At 36.5% G+C, this 22,951-nt stretch overlaps 1 long non-coding RNA gene across 1 annotated transcript; it reads left to right on the forward strand.

The window, feature by feature from the left end:
- Window positions 1-13,124: 13,124 nt before the first annotated feature.
- Window positions 13,125-15,604, forward strand: LOC141630411 (uncharacterized). The gene is made up of 3 exons (XR_012537481.1): window positions 13,125-13,329; window positions 13,427-13,535; window positions 15,272-15,604. It is a non-coding gene; the product is annotated as an uncharacterized LOC141630411 (long non-coding RNA).
- The last annotated feature ends 7,347 nt before the right edge of the window (window positions 15,605-22,951 follow it).

Below are 22,951 nucleotides of genomic sequence, written 5' to 3' on the forward strand. Positions count from 1 at the left end.
TTATCTCGTATCTCATACAAACAGTTAATTTATTCTATTTGGGCGTCATCCTATAGGTGTGACCTAAAGGGATCACCATCACCGCCACACACGACGTAATGTCAAACTCTAGTCAGCCAATCATTACCGATTAACGATGACCAGCTGACAAATAAATAAATAAATAAATCCCTGATATTCCTTTTACGAGATTTATTATGTAAACGTACTCATTGTGGAGGACACTACTCCAACAAATCTGGTGCGTCAGATCCTACTAAAACATATCTGTCAGGGTACTCAGGGTCTAGGATTACCGGATCTGTTTCCATTCTGGGAGGTGCCACATAAGTGCTCCTGACAGGGTACTGTAATTGCTATGCAAGGGACTTACCTGCCTTGGAAGGCTTCAAGGTCATTGTTGTGCAAAGATTCCCGGGTCAGTCTTGTGATCCGCTTTGATCGTGGCTATGCCCCAGTCTGTTGTTATCTTGATACACTGGTGATAGGTTGACGGTACGGCCTTGACATTATGAATACAGGGCCTGCCCAAGATCGCGTTGTAGGATGACAGGCAGTCAAGGACTCCGAATTTCTCATAAGATGAGACTCCTTCCACGTAGGTTGGGAGGTGGATTTCTCCTAGGGTGCTCCTGGTTTCGCCGCTGAATCCTACTAGGACACTGGATTTTTTGGTGATTTGGTCCTCGTTGATCTTCATGGCTTTTAGTACGTCAAGCATGATCAGGTTCACTGAGCTGCCTCCGTCTACCAGGATCCTTCTTACTGTGGCGGTTCCAATCTGCATGGAAATTACCAGGCCATCATGATGAACATCAGGGATGCCCACCAGGTCACAATCATTGAATGTGATTGTTGGGATATGATCCGGCTTGTAGGGTGATACGGTCCTTGGTGACCTGGCTATCTTCTTTGCCGCTGAACTTGTCAGGCCACAAATTTCTGATCCGCCGGATATGAATTTTACTTCATAGATTGGTGGTGGTGGAGGGAGACTACGATCCTTCTTGTGCTCCTCATTCTCTTTACCCTGGTTTGCGTTCTTGCCTTTTATCTTGATCAGGTCTTTCAAGTATCCAGATTTTAGCAGGTAGGCGACTTCCTTCCTCAGGGTGAAACAATCATCCGTGGTGTGTCCAATATCCATGTGAAATTCGCACCATTTAGAATTGTCTCTCATGGGGTTGGGATTTTCTGACTTCCTGGGCCATCTGACAGCTGATCCCATGTTGTCAAGTCTCTGGATTAATCCTGAAATATCAACACTGAAGTTATGTTCGGAAATAGGTGGATAAACTTGAACCTTACCTTGATACTCATGAGCCAGGTTAACTTCTGACTGATCTGGCCTGGAATATGGAGTAGGCCTATAGTTGTTTCCTTTGTTGCTCTTCCTACTGCTCCTTTCATGATCCTTTGGTCTACTGGGTGATCCAAGTATATAACTTTTATCTTCCTCTAGCCTGATGAAGGTAAGAGTCTTGGCCTGGACATCCTTGAAGGTATGGCAGGGATACTTGGTGAGCTCGCTGTACAAGTCACTATATGTTAGTAACCCTTGTCTGAATGCCTCATTTGCTGTTCCAACGTCACACCTGGGTATAGATACTTTTTCCTTGTTGAATCTTGCAAGGAATGTCCTGAGAGTTTCATCAGGCTTCTGTGTAACTCGGTAAAGGTCACTGGATCGTTTCTCCAACTCCCTACTACTTACGAACTGCTAGTTGAAACTGTTGATCAGGTTGGCGAAGGAATGGATGCTCCCAGTTGGCAGGTTGATGTACCATTGCAGTGTAGGGCCAGTCAGGGTCGTTCCAAATCCCTTGCACATGCAGACTTGTCTGAATTCACTAGGGATAGATGCACCCATCATTTTTTGTTTATAAAGAGCCACGTGATTTTGTGGATCCGTGGTTCCATCATAGACCCTCATGGATGGAACTACGAACTTCTTTGGTAGGTCTACTTTTGCTATTTCGTCTATAAAAGGCGAATCAGCATAGCTGTCAGGGGCAGCCTCTTCCATGATGGCAGGTACTCCGGGTTTCTTATCGAATTTTTCATTGAGTTTCTTGATCTCCTGAACCACTGCCATCATGATGGCTGCTGTAGATTCATCAGGTTTCTCCTTGTCATTCTTTGGTTCACCATCAACATCAATAGATTTAGAAACACTTGGGCTCCCAAAACTGGAAAAATCGATATTTTTGATGATTGATGCAAATGGGGTTCCTGGTTGGAATCTAGAGCATGCTCCTTGAGTTTTTTCTAATTTCTGTTTCAGGGCTGACTCGGATTCTCTTAATTGCAGGATTTCTGCTTTAGTTTGGGCTACTTTTTCTTTCAGGCTTTCCAACTCGGCGATTTGCTGGAGAGCTGCATTCAATTGTTCTTCAACGGTAGGTTGGGCCATTTTTGTAGGATTTTTGAATTTTTGTAAGATAAGAAAAAAGGATTTAAAGAGCTAGATGCCCCCACGGTGGGCGCCAATTGTTTTGGGTGGATTTTGCGCAAGGTGAAATCAGGTCAGGGTAGGTTTAAGTAGGGTTAACTAGCTCTAATCGATCTACTGGTCAGGTCGTCAGGGTAAGAATGTATACTATGAATATAACAAAAATAACAATAATAAGATAAAGAATTTTGTACGTGGAAAACCCTTGAATGGGAAAAAACCACGGGCACCAAGCCAGGAGAGGATTTCACTATGTAATTTGGGAGAATAATTATATGACAATGACAATGCTTATATTTCTCTAAGTATCGCGTATGTAAATGTATGCTTCTTCTTGTGTGTATGATGTGTTGCAAATGTCTTCAAAGTATTCCTTTATATAAGCTTCACTTGAACAGCTGCCTGATGCTGGATTTAATGCGGATTATTCTCCATAATTGTCCATAATAATTGTCAATATTTCTCCCTTAATTACTGCATTTACTGCAGGATCTTTCCATTCAATGCCGCGTATATAATCCTTTTATAATAAGCGTTTCCGGTCTGATATCGTCCTGACATTTTGACCGTTGTCCTCTCCATGGCCTGGCGCCTATCTTCGTATGCCCTGATAGCCTGACAGCCTGATGGTCAGGTTGAGATGAGATATTGATCAGGGGCTTCTGCGGATTTCCAGGCCTAACACTAGTCATAGAATATTTCAGCCAGTACATAGACTTCATTCTCATGAGGCTAAACATTTCCTTCAGCACGAGTTTAGAACGAGCAAGAGCACCCTCCATCCTAACTCTATTCCTTTGTAACCAGATTGCATAAAATAAAGCTTGTACCAATGCATTTGTGACCTTCTTGCGAACTTTAGACCAAGGTTTGCTGTAAATCCATTGGAGAACATTGGTCTGGGACAATTTTATATGTAACTTAGTCTGCAGCTGTGATATTAATAGTTGAGTATACTGGCATTGCTGGAATAGATACTGGTGAGTTTCAGGGTCAGTCCCACAGAGTAAACAAAGTGTATCAGGACTGATGCCAAGAGAGAAGAGCTTATTTTTCAACAGTAAAGCCTCTCGAATGATAATCCAGTTGATGAACTGATGCTTGGGAATGCACCAGGAGTTCCAAATATATAAGTGCCAAGATACTTGTGGTTGTATCTTCCTGGTCCAATTATAGCCACTGGACACAATATAACCAGTGGGATGAGCAAGCCACTGGCCATTGATGTAACGAGTGCCAAATTTCTTTTTCATTTTGCAGATGGTCCTCCAAGACCAGCTAGCATCAGACTTTGGAGTATATTGGTCCCAAGGAATCCCTTTTAAATAAATGTTATGTACCCATTTTACCCATAAGCTGTCAGGTTTGGTGTAAAGCCACCAAACAAGCTTCCCAATAGCGGCATGATTCCAAGAGTAACTATCTCTGATTCCTAAACCTCGTTCATATTTAGGGCAGCAAACCTTCTCCCAGCTAACTTTAGGAGTTCTGAGGTATTCATATGACGCATCCCATAGATAGTTCCTGCAGATTGAATCAATTTTCATCAGAACACATCTAGGGATTATGAAAATTGCTGCCCAGTAGGAATATAGGGAAGTCAACACAGAATTCACTAGGATGAGCCTCCCTCCATATGAGAGCTTTTTAGCACCAAAGGTCCTGATTCTGATTATGACTTTCTCTATCAGAACCGTGTAATGTTTGACAGCAAGCTTGCCAGCAGATATAGGGACACCAAGATACTTTAAAGGAATACTGCCTTCGATGAATCATGATACCTACATAATATCAGCTCTGACTAACTGTGTAACTCCATTAAAGTAGATGTTATATTTCAGAGTATTCATGTGCAACCCAGTTGCTGCAGAGAAGGTGGCAAAACCTCTTAGAAGAATCATAATCGAGGTGATGTCACCCTTAGAAAATAAGAGGAGATCGTCAGCAAACATGAGATGATTAAGCTTCATAGAACCACAAAGAGGATGATATCTAAAGTTCATGGTACTTGTGACATAAGATAGTATTCTACTGAGATATTTCATGGTTATGGTAAACAAAAGAGGGGAAATAGGATCTCCTTGTCTCAAACCAGCAGCTCCTTTGAAGTAACCAAAATTCTTGCCATGTAAAACTAGGGAATATGAGGCTGTTCTTACACATACCAAAACCAAATGAGTAACCTTAGGAGGGAAATTCAATGAAATTAACATTTGCTCAATAAAATCCTAATTAACTGAGTCATAGGCCTTTTTAAGATCAACTTTCATTAAGCACCTATGCGAAGCAGATTTCCTATTATAAAGCCTAAGGATATCTTGGCAAATCAAAATATTTTCAATAATATTTCTACCTTTGATAAAACCACCCCGTGTATCACTGATGATGTCTGGTAGTATATTTGCCAGTCTGGTGCTCAAAATTTTAGAAATAGCCTTATATAAGACATTGCAGCAGGCTATTGGCCGAAATTGAGTGACATTTTGAGGCATCTCACATTTTGGTAATAAAGTTATGTGTGTGATTAACCTGCTGCAGTAATTTTCCAGAGTTGAAGAAGTCAAGAATGGCAGAGGTGACTTCATCTCCTACAACTGCCCAAGCATCCTTAAAAAATGAGCTAAAGAAACCATCAGGGCCTGGTGCCTTATGATTGGGTATTGAGAAAATGGCAGCTTTAACTTCAGCATTTGTGACTGGGGAAAGAAGGATATCCCAATGATCTGGTGTGCATATTTTCCCCATCTGAACTACTGTAGAATTAACTGTTGTAGTAGCCTTAAAGGTGCCCAGTAGCTGTTTATAGTAACATAAGAAGGCATTTTGAATTTGGTCACCATTATCATGAGTTTTTCCATTAGTATCTGTAATCCTACACCAAACCCTGTGCCTATATCTTCTGGTAAGGCCTATGATTCATGCAACACATTACTATATAAATATACAACACAAGATAAACACATAGAGGTAAGCAGTTGGTGAATGGTGGGACAAGGTTAAGGTGAGTGCTTTGGATTTATATGTGAAATAGGGGCTGCGATACCATGGGATGAGTTTAAGAGAGCTATGAGGCGAGAGTTTGTACCAGAACATGTGCGTAGTAAGTTGAGGGAGGAGTTTGATGATTTTAAGATGACTTCTAACATGACCGTTGTTGAGTACTACCATAAGTTCAATGAGAAATCTAGGTATGCTGAGGACATGGCGCTGAGCCAAGAGAACTCGGCATTGAGGTTTGAGAAGGGGTTGACACCCAAGATCATGGAGAAGTTACCGGTAGGAGCCCTTACTGATGTTAAGGAGGCCTATGAGCGTGTTGGGAAATGTGTCCTCAATAATAGTGCGATCACATGATTTAAATATCATTATTAAAATCTAATTTTAAAGAATACAATTGGGAACTAATTTTTACTGTCAACTGGTCAACATATATCGGTAATGATTGGCTGACTAGAGTTTGACATTACTGTCGTATGACGGTGGTGATCAGTTGACCCCCTAGGTCATACCTATAGGGCAACACTCTTAATTGATCATTTAATTAATCGTATAACGTTACGAGTTAATTAAATTACTTGAAAATTGACGGACGATTTTGGAAGTAAAATTTACGTATCACATTGTAATGTGATTAAATGAGATACGGTCTGAGTAATCGAATTGTATTATTGCTCAGATGAAATTATTGTTTATGGAAACGATTAAATTTGAATGAATTATTGTAAATACGATTTATAAATTGGTAAAATATTTTAGCACTAGTAATTATGAATTACTAAGTCAATTTTTGTATGTGACGTATTTTTATTAATACGTTGATTTTTAATATGTTAAAAATACATAACAAATTTATGTTACATATGACATGTGACATATTGATAATTGACAAAAATAATATGGAATCCATATTATCCATATGTGCCGAAATAAGGAGGAGGATTAGGCTAAATATTGTGTTTGATAAAGTTAGTGGAAAACAAAATCATTTACATAATAGACTAGCCTTGCAACCTATTTTACATGGTGAAGATAAACAAGAGCATGCATTGGCTCTTCTTTCTTCCCTCCTCTTCCCCTACCCGGTTTCCCCTAGAAAAGAACAAAAGTTCTTTTGCTTAAAAATTAATCATTCACCATATGCATGTGTGTGTGATAATTTTTCATTCATTCACTTGATAAAAATATTTTTAGAGAGATAAAAATATTACTCTTCCTCTCTTCCTCTCCTACCCGGTTTTAGGAGACCAAACCAAAATCATTTTGGGTCATTTTTCTTATAAAAATTAATATTGTACTAGTATTCATAATATTAATTTTAATTAAGAGTAAGCTTTGGGTATTATAACGTGGGAGAGATCCTACACTTGGGTCTTTGTTCATCCAAAAGGAAAGCTCAAGAACAAAAGAGAAGGAGATCTCTTTTGTGCCCATATGAACCGAAATCACAATGTAAGAACATGATTTCTTCTTTATTTTGCTAATTAGTTTGCATGCATAAGACCTTTATTAATTTTATGACAAATTAATTTAAAACATATATGAATATGTATGTTAATAGATCTACTTTTCCTTCAATCGGTATCAGAGCCATGGTTGTTTGCATACAAATCGGTTAAAAGTTTTTCCGAGTTATAAGAATAACATATAAAACTTGAATAATTTGTGTTATTATGATATATCACGAAATTAATTTATGCATGTTAAAATTTCTGGTCCTAAAATGTTTTAGGATATTTTGGTTAAATTTACGGATTTTTATTGTTCATATTATACAATAATGACGTTTAAATATGATTTTATGAGTAAAAATGTCATTTTCGGTCTAAAATTAGCTATACTTCGAATTTTCCAGTGATTTTTGGATATGTTATCACATATATTATTTTGAGATAACCTGTAAATTTTCATAATTTTTGGACTTGTTATGCTCGAAAAATGGATTTTTCATTATTAAATTCGGATTTAGGTGAAAAATAGGTTAATATGAGATAAATTTTGAATTTGGTCAAAGATATTTAGTATGTTGTCACATGCAATTTTACAAAATGTGTGTAAAATAATGGGCTATAGTGAAGTCTTTTTGCATGATTTATGGATTTTTGAAGAAAAATAGCATAAATAGTGACATTATTAGTGAAAAATTAATAAAATATAATCTATGACTAAGGAATGACGTCCAATGTTGCATTTTATTATCTTTTTCAGATCTAAAATTGAAAATTTGATGAAAAAAAAAAATTCTCATGTTTTATGATTATTTTATTAAAAACCGATAAACCGCAACATTGTTTTTCCGGATGAATTTCGAACTTTTTAACCTAAGTTTTTGAACATTATGAGTGTCATGGTATTTTTCCATAATGTTCATGAGTTTAAATTTCAAATTTTGAATTTATTTAAAATTTTGTGATTTATTTGAAGTTTATAGCTTATTTTTGTAATTTTAAGTCCATTAATGAACAATTTTATAAATATGAGTTAATTATGGTCAAATAATTAGTGAAGACTAAATTTTTAGTCCTAAGAGGTTAGGGTAATTAACTTATGCATAAATATGAATTTATGTAATTTTTGTGATTATAAAATGTTGAAATCACGCAAATCCGTAAAAACCGAGTAATATACGATATTGGCTAATTAAAGGCGATTTAGCATAAAATTGGGCATGTTCATACATATTATAATGCTGCATTTTCTTTATGATTGTCATAATTTTATTTATGTAATTTTGAATTATGTAATTTTACTTAGTATGGCCTTAGTTTTTAATTGGTATTTCTCGAAATGTATGGGAATATCGATTCGGTTGTAATTTTATTGTGATCTCGTATCACCGTTTTGTAATTTAATAGATTTATTTTATTTTAGTTACAAATGTATAATAGGAAATTATGTAATTTATTATGTAATTTAATTTATCTCGGAGTTCCCAAGACGGATTTCTTCAAGATGGCGATACATAAAGACGGTGTTACCTCGAGATGCGTGCCACAACCGAAGTTCAAGGGACCAATGGAGTAGGTTTCCGAATATGTAATAGTTAAATAGTTTTTCTATTTTAGGAAAGGCCATACTAGGATTTATTTATTTTATGCTTGCATTTCATTTTATTTTATGTCACATGCATCGCTAAATCGCCATAACTAAAACATGCATCTTCTTTCATCGAGTTTATCGACCGTGTCAATTAGAATTATCGTAGTTCACCGCTTTAGTTCACTTAAAACGTGATAGATAATAAATTGACATGACCTCTCGCTAAAACAATTAATTGAGACATAGCCTTACCAAATAGTAGAAACCATGAAAACCTATTTCGCGAGGGAGTGCACTCGGCCCTACCGGGGTACAAACCTTGTTACGTAGGGGAAGTGGGTGATGAATGTTAATCCACCGAGTTCATGTTAATGAGGGTTTCATCGGCCATACCGTGCCCAAGTTGATGTGGATTTGGATTATGGACACATTTATTCGAAATTTGGATTGAACTCAACAAAAATTTTTCGATGAGGGTTTCATCGGCCATACCGTGCCCTTGTCGGATGTGTTTTGGGCTATAGATAATTATTAGAGTAATTTTATCGACCAAGAGTTCTAAAAGTAGAATCGATTAAAATGTTAATCCACCGAATTATATTGATAAGGGTTTCATCGGCCATACCGTGCCTAAGTCGATATGAATTTGGGTCTTGGAATCATTTATTATAGTTGGGTAGAGGTCACTATATAAATGTTCATATCTTGTTAAATTTAATTACAAGTATGATTTAAAAAGACAAAATGTTAATATTTCCTTTCCTCCATATTTGTAGTGCATTACAATGAATCCTTCAAACGCTACCGCACCGATAACTATTGAGTTATACCACAATGTTTTTGACGACGTTTGCTCCAACAATGATTTCGACACTACTAGAGAACTTCATTTTGGGATAGGTTCGGATGGAACCCTTAACTTCATCACTTCTTCTAAACCACCTACTACTACTAGACCTCGTGTGAGTCCGTCTCAGGAAGACTACCTCATACAATCTATAGGGTCTTTGTCTCTGGAAGATAAAGATGCCAAAACTAGTGGGAGTTTAAGCAATCAAGTTCTTGCTTCTAAGGGCAAAAGGTTCAAGAAAAAGGGAAAGAAAATCAAAAACTTCATGCAAGTTAATGATGAATGTCATTATTGCTATGGCATGGGACATTGGCTTAGGAATTGTCCCGTATATTTGCGAAATATAAGGGAAGGAATAATCACTCCAAAAGGTAAAATTCCTAAGGAAATTTATGTTATTGATATAAATTATACATCCACTATGACATGGGTACTAGATACCGGTTGTGGTTCTCACCTTTGTAATCATTTACAGGGTTTAAGAGATGTGAAAAGGCTTAGCAAGGGAGATGTGGATCTACACCTTGGAAATGGAGCTCGGGTAGCGGCCGAATCCAAAGGAACTTATGTTTTAGCTTTGCCTAATGGATTCGAGTTGTATTTACATAATTGTTTTTATGTGCCTACACTCTCTAAAAACATTATTTCAATCGCCATGCTAGACATGGACGGTTTTTGTTTTGTCATTAAGAACAATCGTTGTACTATTTCTAGGAACGACTTGGTTATAGGCCAAGCTTCCTCTATCAATGGCATTTACATTTTAGAGACCTCAAATCCGACTAATGATATCTATAACATTCAATCAAAGAAACTCAAATCAAGTGACCCAAGTGAAGCGTTCATTTGGCATTGTCGATTAGGTCACATAAACGAGAATCGCATCAAAAGATTAATTTCGACTAATGTGATTACACCATTTGATTATCAATCATATGGTACATGCGAATATTGCCTACTTGGCAAGATGACTCGTAATCCTTTTAGTGGTAAAGGGACACGAGCTAGTGAACTATTGGGACTTATACACACCGATGTATGTGGACCAATGGGTATCACCGCTCGTGGTAATTATGACTACTTTATAACATTTACCGACGACTTGAGTAGACATGGGTATGTCTATTTAATGAAACATAAGAGTGAAGCGTTTGAGAAATTCAAGGAATTTCAAAACAAGGTAGAGAACCAATTAGACAAAAAGATAAAAGCACTACGTTCCGATCGTGGTGGAGAATATCTTAGCCTTGAATTCGATTCACACTTGAAAGGTTGTGGTATTATTGAAGGATTAGTAGATTCATATACATATTAACATACTCATATATGTCTAAATTAATTTGTCATAAAATTAAAACGGATTTTATGCATGCAAACAAATAATATAATAGAAGAGAAATCATGTCCTTACATTGTTGATTTCGGATTTAAGGGCACAAAAGAGATCACCTTTCTCTTTTGATCTTGAGCTTTTCCCTATGGATGAACAAGATCTAAGTATAAGATCTCTCCCCAAGCTTTATACCCAAGGCTTCTCTTAATTTTAATTAATATTACAAATACTAGTATAATATTAATCAAGTAGAAAATTAAACCAAAATATTTATAAAACACTTATATATTTCGGTTTTATGGAGGGAGAAATAGAGAGCTTTTTATCTCTCTAGAATACTAATTTTTGGATGAATGAATAATAATAAATTCACTAACACATTTTAGTGTAATATTAGGTAAAATTAGATGAAAAACCAATGATGGTTTTTTCATCAAAAACTGGGTGGAGGGGGGCTTTATGGGTGAGCCAATGCATGAAATTGTTGCTCTTAACAATGTTCATAGGCTTGCATGGCTAGACCATTAGGCAATCATTATGATTACTTAATAAATTAATCAACACAATATTACCCTAATACCCCACTAATTTCGGTACAATCATAATATGGAGTCCATATTATTTTTGTCAATTTCTCAATATGTAACATGTCACATGTAACATAAATTTGTTATGTATTTTTAACATATTAAAAATCAACGTATTAATAAAATACGTCACACAAAAATCGACTTAGTAATTTCATAATTACTTGTGCCAAAATATTTTACCATTTATAAATCACAACAGATTGTATTTATAATAATTCATTCAACTTCAATTGTTTCTTTAAACAATAATTTCATCCGAGTAATGATACAATTCAATTACTCAGACCGTATCTCATTTAATCACATTTCAATTTGATACGTAAATTTTACTTCCAAAATCGTCCGTCAATTTTCAAGTAATTTAATTAACTCGCAACATTATACGATTAATTAAATAATCAATTAAGAGTGTTGCCCTATAGGTATGACCTACGGGGTCAACTGATCACCACCGTCGCACGACAGTAATGTCAAACTCTAGTCAGCCAATCATTACCGATATATGTTGACCATTGACAAGAATAATATTACTTCCCAATTGTATTCTTTATAATGAGTTTTAAACATGTGATCATTATAATCAACAGTCGTGATCGCATTATTGTCGGAGGACACATATTCCAACAATCTCCCACTTGTCCTCGACAAGTGTGCGTCACCAATTCTCTTGTCCTATTACTATCTCCCACTCAATGCAAGGTGTCTTTCGGTCGTACTTGCAAGTGATCATATCGAGAGTGGTTTCCTCGATCCGGAGAATAACCGATTGACCGGGACTTATCTATCATAGATACTTTCCGAGCGTGGCCACGCATTTCAGTTCATTACTCCTCGAGTGGCCCCGAGATATTGTTATAACCCCGACTAGGGGTGGACAATTCCTATCGCACTCATTCCCTTCGACTAGCCACAGCCATCATAACCCAAAATATGCCCATTTGACCCCATTTACGAAGGTCGTAGTAACACAAATCAAAGTTAATCAAATCGTGCCATCTCGGCGAATAGTCTTTAGTCAAAAGAATCGACTCATTAGAATACTATAGTAGCTCTCGCCACGACCAGGCTATATAAATTTGCCGAACTCTATAAGCGGTCATAAGGCCCGACAAAATGTTCCTAATATCTGCTATGTGATCGACTAGTCATCTCATATGACTCTATGGCACTTGAACTTGCCATCAATCGCCTCACACTCTAGTCACTTCGAGACGTCACCTCATACAAGTGACTATGGGCAAATACTATGTTAATCCATGTTCACTTTAACGGGGTTCAATTGTCACTACAACCCGTTTGGATGTAACAAAGTATAAATTAAAGATAAAAGACAAATGTGATTATGAACATGAACAAAAACAACACTTTTATTTCATTTCAAAATCTAACAAAAACTTGGTACACGTTTAAGTCCCATGGACGTAACATGTCCATCATGCTTAGCCTGCGATAAATGTAACGCCCCGTAATTTCGGACCGTTAATATATTTCAAAAATGATTTATTAATCAAATAAAATTTGATATTTAAAGTAATTAAAGTAAAAATAATTCAAAGAAATATAATTTTATTATATTTTGAAGAAAAGTATTTATTTTGATAGTTTTGAAATGTTTAAAAATAGTTTAAACCGTGTAAAATCTTTTATTTCGAAATAAGGGCGTATCGGGGGGAAAATGATAATTCGTTTGAACGTTGGGTAAACGAAATTGGAAATGGGTCGTATGAATACTCAATTTTATTGTAATCTCGTGTTTAAAGACTTTGGTCTTGACGGAATTTGCGTTTGACTTACGGATTTAATTATTATTGAAACAAGTCAAACCCGACTCGTAAAAATCCCGACTAACAATCCCGCACTTTCTTTTCTCCTTTCCTTCTCCCTTACACGGCTGACCAGCCCTTCCTTTCTTTCTTTTTTCTGGTTTGTTCATATCATCATCATCAACAAAACACCAAAACACCATTTATATAATTTCAAGCTCAAAATCGACGTAATTTCTTCGTTACTAGTCCGTTTTTCGCATAATTTACCTTTCCGGAATCCCCTCGCCACGATCTACAACTTAGTATGTTCTAATTTCAGTTTTCATTAAGTTATTTTAAGACCAATTTTCGGTATTTTCGGTTTATATGCTTATTATTGTGTTTTAATTGTTTATTTAGGTGAAGGATTGGAAGACGAGTTCGGGGACTCGTATATTGTAGAGGATAGCGGCTAGTGTCGTTAGGGTTTGGGTTTTCAAGGTGTTAATTGCTCTTTTTCTAGCTTAAGGTAACATATTTCGAGTTACTCGACGAAAGATCGTCACATGTTTTGATTTTTGTATGTTTGGTGATTTTTGTTGGTGTAGTAATTTTCACATGTTTAGTATAGTTGCATGCATGTCAATTGTTAGCTTAAATTATGCCTTTTGTTAGTTTAAATTATCAAAGTTGAATTTGGGGACGATTAATTAATTTTCAGACGGTCTTATAATGTATAAAAATGAAAAAAAAAGAGGAGAAATGGTGCGGCAGCGGGCCCGGCAGCAGCCGGCAGGCCCACGGCAGCCACGGCCGGGCTTGGGGTTGGCCCGGGCTGGTCCGTGCTTGTTTCGTGGGTTTTCGTACAATCTTGGTCTTTTCGGGTTAATTAATATTAGAATAGAATAAGTAACAAAAGGGTAGTAATTTGAATTGAAGCATGCTAGTAACTAAAAGTTATGTTAATGGTAGAAAAATTGTGCTTATATTAATAGTTATCATATGTTAGGATAGTTTACAAAATGAATTTTATAGCTATAATTGTAATGTTTTGTTGATTGTCTGTGAAAAACCGAGCCTTAGTCCCTTTGATCGATGCGATGTCGATTAATTGAGTGATTGGTCACCGCAATTTGACCCGCACTGCCGCAGGCTGGAGTTGCGGGTAAAAATTCGGTTGAATGAATTAGATAATCGGCCTTTTTCTTGTTTTAGGCCATTTATCAAACTTTTGTTCACATGTATAGCTTATTGAATTTAATAGTGACTTGTATTGTAGAAATGGCCCTAGTTTCCCCTGAAGCCTTTAATATGGTTACTATTGTTAGAATTAGAAATTAGTATTGAATACTTATTGAGGATTCTCGTTGGGATTGTATCTTTGTAAATAGACATTATAAGCCTTTCACATGATAGAATGCTAGAATTTATATTGATAAGTAGGACTTTTTGCCCTCTTATGGTTAAGTGGGTGTCTTAATTGTCTTGTGTGGTGAGTCATGTGTGGTTGGGCTAAAATATCCAAGCTGGGACTAGCTGGGACTAGGTCCTAGGTGAGTATTTCGGCCTCCATCATAGATAGGTCATTATAGTCTTTGACGAGTATATGTTCACTGCTTGATAGCCTTTGTGTTCCTGACTAGTGGATGTTTATCCAAGTTGGGGCATGACCTCAGGTACTTATTTTGATAGTATGGGGTCAGCTTAAGTACTAGCCAACCCTTCGGTGGTGTCCTTAGGGTACTCACTTCGCTTTGTTTTAAAAAAAAGTTGTGAGTCTTGGGTGCGGTGGTGTGTATCCGCATGTCTAGGTCTCAAGTGATTTTTAGGCTATGGTTGTGTTGTCTCTTGGCCATGTTTTCTTAATAGTAACCGCTGAGCCAAGATACCGGTTCGATTACCTTCCCTACCTCGTGGTATAGACTTGAGTTACAAAGTGACTATTGACCGTACTAAGAACTTATGCCTGTCTTTGATATATTGCCCTTTCTTGTATGGTGATTTTATGAACTGTAATAGGTGAGATGTAAGCCGGTTACAGTTGATAAAGTTTGGATTACTATTTGAATTATATGATTCACATGATAGTTTAGTTTGGTCATTTAGGGGTCATTTGTTAGAATACATGATAAGTAAATGGTTTATCAAATTGTTTACATGTTACATTACATGTTACATTAATTTTGACGATTCGTGGCTGGGAGGACTCGAAGTTACTCCCCACTGAATTGTGGCTTTCGTGTTTGTATAAAATGCGATTGACAGGTTGTTGATGCTTAGTTGGGGTCACAGACGGGCTAGTGAGCAAGGAACCTTGGACCTAGTTTTGGCTATTCTATTAGTAAACCTTTTACACTTTTGGTTTGTATATTATTTAAAGGGACATATGTCTCCCTTTTCTATTTTGGGTTTGTATCACTATATTTCCGCGTCTTAAGTTATGTATGTAAATTAGTTTATCAGTTGTTGCAGGGTTTTTTACACTCTTCTTGAGTTGGAATTGGTTGTGAATGGTTTAGTTAGAAAATTTTTGAAATTGCAGGTTTTTGGACTAGTTGAACCATTTACAAACATATCCTACTAGTTTTTCTGTAGAATTTACGTATATAATTAAGGCTAGATTTAAGGGTGTCACAGTTGGTATCAGAGCCTATTGCTCCCGACGCACGTTTGTGCACCCCACCTAAAATCACTTGACCTTTTAATAATAAACTTGAGAGATGGGTAGGATGGGTAGAGTTAGGATTTTATGTGGTAGTCTGTTTGTGATTGCTAATTGTTAGGTACTAATTGATTTTCTCTTTTGTAAGATGGTTCTCCAATAGATGTAGATAATGCAATCTTACCTTAGTTTTCCAATCTCGTTGTTTTTTTTCGTCTTTCCAATTCCTCTTCTCTCGCCTTGGTAACTACCTTTTAATTCTTTCTCCCGATTTATCTTAGGTTCGTTTTCTTCTTATAATAAAGTCCATGTGGACACCTTCCTTTTATTCCGCAGGATAGTCCCCTTGTTCAAAAGAACCCGGTTTTGAGAGAATGTAACATTGGAAGGCGTGAATGAGTTGAGAAATTGATTGTTTAAGATTTGAGTTGTATAGGAGAATATAACTTGGGATCCTTTGGTTAGTCTTGTTGGTTGTGCTTGATATGGGAGTCTAGTGAGTTGTGAAACACTTTGGGATTTATGTCTTTTGAGAGCTTGTTTGTCATAAGTGATTGAGCGTGGGTACTACCTTAGCACATAAGTTGAAATGAACCTAGCTACTTCATTTGAGAGTCTCGATGTTTCTTGTGGAGAATTAAAGGAATGATAGTTAGCCCAATCTTGGTAGGCCTTGAAAGGAATACAATAGGATATGGACGTTGTTTAATGGATTGGTATCGTACTTTGGAATTAGTTAGTTTGTTAAACCTTTTGAGTTGACCAAATCTAGTATAGAGTAGCCCTTGTTGACCTTATTAAACATATCTGAATTTGGGAATTTTGGTGGAATGTTGTTCGATGTAGTTCGTGAGTTCAAAGATGTGATTCTAATTTATGGTATCGGAGACTAGAAGTATTAAATTGTGAGATGAGGGAGTAAACAAGCCATGGTACTTGGGAATGACATAGTAAGTGAAGTTCGATGATGAGAATTGCAAAGGAGATACTTTGGGACATGAATAGTAACAAATGGATTTGTGTGGTGAATTGATTTTGGCTTTTGGAACCAACTGAGTTAAGGAATACCTACCACTGTGGAGTCCTTTTTAGTCTTATGATTTAGTAGACTTTTGAGGCTTTGTTGAGCGCCTTAATGAGGTAACCTTATCATATCGATCATAAGCTTTGATGAGTGTTTGGTAAGCGGTAATCCTTTCATCATGCCACTTCTGTTCTCCTTTCTTTCTCTTTAACGTTCGTTGAACCCAGTTCTTATGCCAAAGTTTACGTATCTTCTTCTTGTCCGAGATATCTTCTTAACTCGAATACCTCTTATTTTTGTCAACCGTTATCTTTACGGTCCGACTCCTTATTTCCTAACATGACATTTGTTCCTTGCTTATCCTTCCTTAACGCCTTTTATAATACCATTTCTTTTGAGAAATGTTGGCCTTGGTTGGACATCATGACCTTTGAAGGGATTGTTGTGTTTGACCCTTTCCTGATTTTGAGAGGATTTGATATTGGAAAGACTTAGGTAGTGTGATGAGACGTACTTGATGGTTCTTATATCTATAGATCCTTGATAGAGTGAGTACTTTGGATTGGTGGATTTTGTGTGTCAAGTGTGAGTTGCATTGGTTACTAAGGTTATGGAACATGGCATTGTTGCTCATGTTTAGGGTACTAGTGTTTAGTATTTGACTTGAAATGGATGAAACTGAATGGTAATTTGAGGATGTAAGATTGACTAAGTAAGTCGAGTTGTGATTGGCTTCCAAAATCACTTTGGACATGAGAGTTTGATAATGTGTAAGACCATATGAGAAAAGCTAATGGTGGGATTATTAGTTGGCTTTTGAGAATTCTTGAGTTGAGAGAGACTTAGTATTGAGAATTGAGGTCGCATTGAGTACTTGTGATGATGAGACGATGTTGGAGCTGAGTGTAGTTCTGCTTTTGAGAATCCTTAATAAGTAAAAGGATAGAGAAACTTGAGATCCTATTGATTTTTCATAATTTGGGGTTGGTATGTTACTACCTTATTTTGAAATGAGAACCTTGTGGAATGTTTGAGGAACCTTCTTTTGGAGTTTATAGCTTGGTATTGGGATTCTTGATTGAAGGTTTACTTTTTGAGGAAACCATAGTTGACACTAGTTGGATACGAATATAGCTTTGTTGGAAGCCTTGACCTTAGACTTGTGGAAGTTGTTTCGGGATGTTTGAGGATTTGGAACGATGAGATCCCACTTATAGTGAAATATCTTGTTCCAGGGAATATGACAGGAAGAGGTAACATAAGCGATTGAGGAAACCCTTGGAAGTGATGTGGTTATGAGTTTGGTTGTTAGGAAGTTTTCGGAGTCGTTTTGAGTGATGTTGTTATTTGAGATAAGAGTGTCTGGTGTTTCCTTGGTGTCTAATCTCCTTTCTTCCTTGATCAAGAGCGTTACCGCTCATATCTCTCTTCCTTACATCATCATATTCCTCTCGTAAGTTTGATGTTGGTAATCTATGAAACTCTATCTTTGACATCCTTGTAATTTTGACTTCAATTCTTACCCCATGAAATTCTTTATAGCTCTTTTTGATTAATTAAATTTGAATCATCTTAATATACTTTGTTTTATATGCTATCGAAGTTATTTTCCATGTTGTACAACTTCTAAATTTTCAAGCCACCAGTTTCAATTCATTCATAAAAGTTTATGTCACTTCTGCAACCTAACCTATTTTTAAAGATTTGGAAATGAAATTTTGATTTATTTCCATAAGGTATTCCTTTTCCTTACTTCTTCCGTGTTACTAAGCCATATTTAATCTTAATTAGTAAAGATATTATTCTTATTATAGAACTTTAAACTAAAATTTTGAAAATGCTTTTATGATTTTCAATGGTTTTAACATTAGTGAATGTTAAATCTCGTTGTTGGAGACGTCCCAATAATGGGTTTTCTCATTTATTGGTGTAGAAATATTTTTATGTTTTGATATGAATGTGGATGTTCTTGTCTAATCAACAAGAGTATCACCGTTTCATTGAAAAGATACCTATATTTTCTAATAACTATAATTTCTTCTTCTAAGTTTCGAGGGCGAAACTTTTTAAAAGGAGGGGTGATTGTAACGCCCCGTAATTTCGGACCGTTAATATATTTCAAAAATGATTTATTAATCAAATAAAATTTGATATTTAAAGTAATTAAAGTAAAAATAATTCAAAGAAATATAATTTTATTATATTTTGAAGAAAAGTATTTATTTTGATAGTTTTGAAATGTTTAAAAATAGTTTAAACCGTGTTAAATCTTTTATTTCGAAATAAGGGCGTATCGGGGGGAAAATGACAATTCGTTTGAACGTTGGGTAAACGAAATTGGAAATGGGTCGTATGAATACTCAATTTTATTGTAATCTCGTGTTTAAAGACTTTGGTCTTGACGGAATTTGCGTTTGACTTACGGATTTAATTATTATTGAAACAAGTCAAACCCGACTCGTAAAAATCCCGACTAACAATCCCGCACTTTCTTTTCTCCTTTCCTTCTCCCTTACACGGCTGACCAGCCCTTCCTTTCTTTCTTTTTTCTGGTTTGTTCATATCATCATCATCAACAAAACACCAAAACACCATTTATATAATTTCAAGCTCAAAATCGACGTAATTTCTTCGTTACTAGTCCGTTTTTCGCATAATTTACCTTTCCGGAATCCCCTTGCCACGATCTACAACTTAGTATGTTCTAATTTCAGTTTTCATTAAGTTATTTTAAGACCAATTTTCGGTATTTTCGGTTTATATGCTTATTATTGTGTTTTAATTGTTTATCTAGGTGAAGGATTGGAAGACGAGTTCGGGGACTCGTATATTGTAGAGGATAGCGGCTAGTGTCGTTAGGGTTTGGGTTTTCAAGGTGTTAATTGCTCTTTTTCTAGCTTAAGGTAACATATTTCGAGTTACTCGACGAAAGATCGTCACATGTTTTGATTTTTGTATGTTTGGTGATTTTTGTTGGTGTAGTAATTTTCACATGTTTAGTATAGTTGCATGCATGTCAATTGTTAGCTTAAATTATGCCTTTTGTTAGTTTAAATTATCAAAGTTGAATTTGGGGACGATTAATTAATTTTCAGACGGTCTTATAATGTATAAAAATGAAAAAAAAAGAGGAGAAATGGTGCGGCAGCGGGCCCGGCAGTAGCCGGCAGGCCCACGGCAGCCACGGCCGGGCTTGGGGTTGGTCTGGGCTGGTCCGTGCTTGTTTCGTGGGTTTTCGTACAATCTTGGTCTTTTCGGGTTAATTAATATTAGAATAGAATAAGTAACAAAAGGGTAGTAATTTGAATTGAAGCATGCTAGTAACTAAAAGTTATGTTAATGGTAGAAAAATTGTGCTTATATTAATAGTTATCATATGTTAGGATAGTTTACAAAATGAATTTTATAGCTATAATTGTAATGTTTTGTTGAATGTGCCGAAAACTGAGCCTTAGTCCCTTTGACTGATGCGATGTCAGTTAATTGAGTGATTGGTCAGCCGCAATTTGACCCGTACCTGTCGCAGGGCTGGGGTTGCGGGTAAAAATTCGGTTGAATGAATTAGATAATCGGCCTTTTTCTTGTTTTAGGCCATTTATCAAACTTTTGTTCACATGTATAGCTTATTGAATTTAATAGTGACTTGTATTGTAGAAATGGCCCTAGTTTCCCCTGAAGCCTTTAATATGGTTACTATTGTTAGAATTAGAAATTAGTATTGAATACTTATTGAGGATTCTGTTGGGATTGTATGTTGTAAATAGACATTATAAGCCTTTCACATGATAGAATGCTAGAATTTATATTGATAAGTAGGACTTTTTGCCCTCTTATGATTAAGTGGGTGTCTTAATTGTCTTGTGTGGTGAGTCATGTGTGGTGTGGGCTAAAATATCCAAGCTGGGACTAGCTGGGACTAGGTCCTAGGTGAGTATTTCGGCCTCCATCATAGATAGGTCATTATAGTCTTTGACGAGTATATGTTCACTGCTTGATAGCCTTTGTGTTCCTGACTAGTGGATGTTTATCCAAGTTGGGGCATGACCTCAGGTACTTATTTTGATAGTATGGGGTCAGCTTAAGTACTAGCCAACCCTTCGGTGGTGTCCTTAGGGTACTCACTTCGCTTTGTTTTAAAAAAAAGTTGTGAGTCTTGGGTGCGGTGGTGTGTATCCGCATGTCTAGGTCTCCAAGATTTTTAGGCTAGGGTTGTGTTGTCTCTTGGCCATGTTTTCTTAATAGTAACCGCACGAGCCAAGATACCGGTTCGATTACCTTCCCTACCTCGTGGTATAGACTTGAGTTACAAAGTGACTATTGACCGTACTAAGAACTTATGCCTGTCTTTGATATATTGTCCTTTCTTGTATGGTGATTTTATGAACTCGTAATAGGTGAGATGTAAGCCGATTCTGATTGATAAAGTTTGGATTACTATTTGAATTATATGATTCACATGATAGTTTAGTTTGGTCAGTTAGGGGTCATTTGTTAGAATACATGATAAGTAAATGGTTTATCAAATTGTTTACATGTTACATTACATGTTACATTAATTTTGACGATTCGTGGCGGGAGGACTCGGTTACTCCCCACCGAATTGTGGCTTTCGTGTTTGTATAAAATGCGATTGACAGGTTGTTGATGCTTAGTTGGGGTCACAGACGGGCTAGTGAGCAAGGAACCTTGGACCTAGTTTTGGCTATTCTATTAGTAAACCTTTTACACTTTTGGTTTGTATATTATTTGAAGGGACATATGTCTCCCTTTTCTATTTTGGGTTTGTATCACTATATTTCCGCGTCTTAAGTTATGTATGTAAATTAGTTTATCAGTTGTTGCAGGGTTTTTGATACTCTTCTTGAGTTGGAATTGGTTGTGAATGGTTTAGTTAGAAAATTTTTGAAATTGCAGGTTTTTGGACTAGTTGAACCATTTACAAACATATCCTAGTAGTTTTTCTGTAGAATTTACGTATATAATTAAGGCTAGATTTAAGGGTGTCACAATAAAGGCTTGGTGAGCGGATCGGCTATGTTGTCATCCGTCCCAACCTTACAAATCGCAATTTCCTTTCTTTCAATGAAATCTCTTATTACATGATATTTTCTAAGTACATGTCTAGATCTATTACTAGACTTCGGCTCCTTAGCTTGGAAGATCGTCCCACTATTATCACAATAGAGAGTGATGGGATCATTGGCGGTAGGTACTACTTTTAGTCCTTCCGTGAATTGCTTGATTCACATAGCTTCCTTGGCGCTTCGATGTCTTTGCTATGTACTCACCTCCGTTGTCGAATCCGCGATTCTGACTTCCTTGAAGCTTCTCCAGCTTACGGCACCACCATTGAGCATGAAAACAAAACCAGCTTGTGATTTCATGTCATCTCTATCTGTTTGAAAACTTGAGTCCGTTCCATTAACACGCAACTCAGAGTCTCCTCCAAACACAAGGATAGAGTCCTTAGTTCTTCTCAAGTACTTAAGGATGTTCTTGACAGCAATCCAGTGACTCTCACCTGGATTTCCTTGATATCTACTCGTCATGCTCAAGGCATACGAGACATCAGGACGTGTGCATATCATGGCATACATGATTGATCCAACAGCGGAAGCGTAAGGGATCAACTTCATGCGTTCAACATCATGGGGTTCGGAGGGACATTGAGTCTTGCTCAATATCGTTCCGGTTACCATAGGTACCAAACCCCTTTTGGATTTGTCCATGCTGAATCGTCGAAGAATCTTATCAACATAAGACTCTTGACTTAGTGCCAATATCCTCTTGGATCTATCTCTATAGATCCGGATACCTAATATGCGTTGTGCCTCTCCTAAATCCTTCATTTGGAAGTGGTTACCTAACCACTTCTTAACAGAAGACAACATTGGAATATCATTTCCAATGAGTAGTATGTCATCGACATACAAGATTAGGAACACAACATTGCTCCCACTGAATTTCATGTATAAACATGGTTCCTCAATATTTCGAGTGAAACCATTTTCCTTTATAACATGATTGAATCGATGATTCCAACTTCTAGATGCTTGCTTAAGACCATATATGGATCTCTTAAGCTTGCACACTTTGTTAGGATTTTTAGAATCAACAAAACCTTCGGGTTGTATCATGTACACCTCCTCTTCTAAATGCCCATTTAGAAAAGCGGTTTTGACATCCATTTGCCATATTTCATAATCAGGAAATGCGGCGATCGCTAACAAAATCCGTATGGATCTTAGCATGGCTACGG

This window comes from Silene latifolia, chromosome 2 (assembly GCF_048544455.1).
Source record: "Silene latifolia isolate original U9 population chromosome 2, ASM4854445v1, whole genome shotgun sequence".
In the NCBI taxonomy this organism is placed as follows: domain Eukaryota; kingdom Viridiplantae; phylum Streptophyta; class Magnoliopsida; order Caryophyllales; family Caryophyllaceae; genus Silene; species Silene latifolia.